We start from the raw sequence: 2,726 nt of genomic DNA, 5'->3' as shown, positions 1-2,726 counted from the left end.
CTTCCTGCTGCTATAGCAGCTCCTACTCCTGTTTCTGCTTTAGTTCATTCTTCTACTCTTGTTACTGCTGGTGTTTATTTATTAATTCGTTTTAGACCAATATTAGATACTTATAATTGTGGTTGATTTTTACTTTTAATTGGTTGTATAACTATATTTATGGCTGGATTGGGCGCTAATTTTGAATTTGATTTGAAGAAGATTATTGCTCTTTCTACTTTAAGACAACTTGGTTTAATAATAAGAATTTTGGCTATGGGTTATCCAAAGCTTGCATTTTTTCATTTATTGGCTCATGCTTTATTTAAGGCATTATTATTTATATGTGCAGGTTCAATAATTCATAATTTGAAGGATTCTCAGGATATTCGTTTTATAGGATCAATTGTTAATTTCATACCTTTAACTTCAGTTTGTTTTAATGTTTCTAGTTTATCTTTGTGTGGAATACCTTTTTTAGCGGGATTTTATTCAAAGGATTTAATTCTTGAGATGGTTTGTTTAAGATAATTAATTGTTTAATTTTTTTTCTTTATTTTTTTTCTACTGGTTTAACTGCTTCTTATTCTTTTCGTTTGTTTTATTATTCAATATCTGGTGATAATAATTTTTATTCTAGATTTTCTTTTGATGATAAGGGTTATTATATTTCATTTGGAATAATTGGTCTATTGTTTGTTGCTGTTTTTGGTGGTAGTCTTTTATCTTGATTAATTTTTCCTATTCCTCATGTGATTGCTTTACCTTATTATTTAAAGTTATTAACTATTACAGTTGTTATTTTAGGTGCTTATTTAGGTTATCTTATTTCTAATTTTGATTTTTCTCATAATTTATTTTCTTTAAGTATACTTTCTTTTGTCAGATTTGCTGGTTCTATATGATTTATACCTTGTCTTTCAACTAAGTTTATTAGATATATTCCTTTAAAAATAGGTTATTATTCATCTAAGTCATTTGATTATGGTTGGGGTGAATTAGTTGTTGGTCAAGGTTTATATAGATTATTTATTTATTTAATTGGTTATATTCAAGGTTGATATGATTCTAATTTCAAGATTTATCTTTTAACTTTTATTTTTTGAATATTTATTTTGGTAATATTATTTTTCGTTTACTTAAATAGCTTATAATTAGAGCGTGACACTGAAGATGTTAAGGAAGTATTTTTACTTTTAGGTATTTATAAATATAGATATTTTATTTTTACAGTGAAAATGTAATGTTTTATTTAAACTATATAAATTTTAGAAATGTTAACGGAGTTTAACCGCTTATATAAAAAGTTTGCAGCTTTCATATTGGCTTTACATTTCCTTAATTGGAACTATTATAGTTCAATTATATTATTAACAGTAATACGCCTCTTTTTGGCTTCAATTAATAAGAATAAGGGTAGTATATACCAATCTTCCAGGTCGAAACTGACTGCAATATTTCGCTTCTTATTCTATTTAAGGTTGATTGATATTATCAATACTTTTTGAATGCAACCCAAATGTTATGTTTAACTACAACCCTTTATTCTGCTCATTGTAATGCTCCTTGATTTCATTCATGGTATAGTCCACCTAGTAGAACTAGAATAAAAAATATTGTTGATACTGTTCAGATTATAATGTCTGATGTTTTAAAAATAATTACAATTGGTAGAATTAGTGCAATTTCTACATCAAAAATTAAAAAGATTACTGCGATTAGGAGGAATCGTAGTGAGAATGGTATTCGTGCTGATCTTTTTGGATCAAACCCACATTCAAATGGTGATCTTTTTTCTCGATCATTAATTACTTTTTTTGATAGTGTTGTTGCCAGGATTATAACAATTATTGGAATAATAAATCTAATGAAAACTCTTGTGGATAGAATTAGAATTGTTTTTCTTGATTTATATCAAGCTTTCTGATTGGAAGTCAAATGTACTATTTATACTAGAAAAACAATTATCTACCTCATCAATAAATAGAGATATATAAGAATAATCATACTATGTCTACGAAGTGTCAGTATCATGCTGCTGCTTCAAATCCAAAGTGGTGTCTTGGTGAGAATTGATTTATTGAGTGTCAAAGTAGACATGTTGATAAAAAGATTGTTCCAATAATTACGTGTAAACCATGGAATCCTGTTGCAACAAAGAATGTTGACCCATAAACTGCATCTGCAATGGTAAAAGGTGCTTCTCAATATTCATATGCTTGGAGTATTGTAAAGTATAGTCCTAATAACACTGTGTAGAATAATCCTTGTAGTGCTTGAGTATGATTAGATTCCATTAAACTTGATGTGCTCATGTTACTGTTACTCCTGATGCTAAAAGAATAGCTGTATTAAGTAATGGAATTTCTATAGGGTTAAAGGGTTGAATTCCTATTGGAGGTCATAGTATTCCTAGTTCAATTGTTGCTGCTAATCTTCTTCTAAAGAATGCTCAAAAAAAAGAAACGAAAAACAATACCTCTGATGCAATAAATAAAATTATTCCTCATCGTAATCCAATTGATACAAATCCTGTATGTAATCCTAAATCAATTGTTGGTGCTAATCTTCTACTAAAGAATGCTCAAAAAAAAGAAACGAAAAATAATACCTCTGATGCAATAAATAAAATTATTCCTCATCGTAATCCAATTGATACAAATCCTGTATGTAATCCTTGATATGTTCCTTCTCGTACTACATCTCGTCATCATTGAATTATGGTTAGTAGGGTAATTCCATATCCA

General features: G+C 28.1%; 1 pseudogene; it reads left to right on the top strand.

Annotated features, from left to right (window-relative positions):
* Positions 1 to 1,100, top strand: LOC126302623 (NADH-ubiquinone oxidoreductase chain 5-like; annotated as a pseudogene).
* Positions 1,101 to 2,726: the final 1,626 nt, after the last annotated feature.

The sequence above is a fragment of the Schistocerca gregaria genome, unplaced genomic scaffold (assembly GCF_023897955.1).
Source record: "Schistocerca gregaria isolate iqSchGreg1 unplaced genomic scaffold, iqSchGreg1.2 ptg000174l, whole genome shotgun sequence".
NCBI classification, from domain to species: domain Eukaryota; kingdom Metazoa; phylum Arthropoda; class Insecta; order Orthoptera; family Acrididae; genus Schistocerca; species Schistocerca gregaria.
Note: the sequence above shows the minus strand (reverse complement) of the source record. Positions and strands in the feature narration are given on the sequence as shown.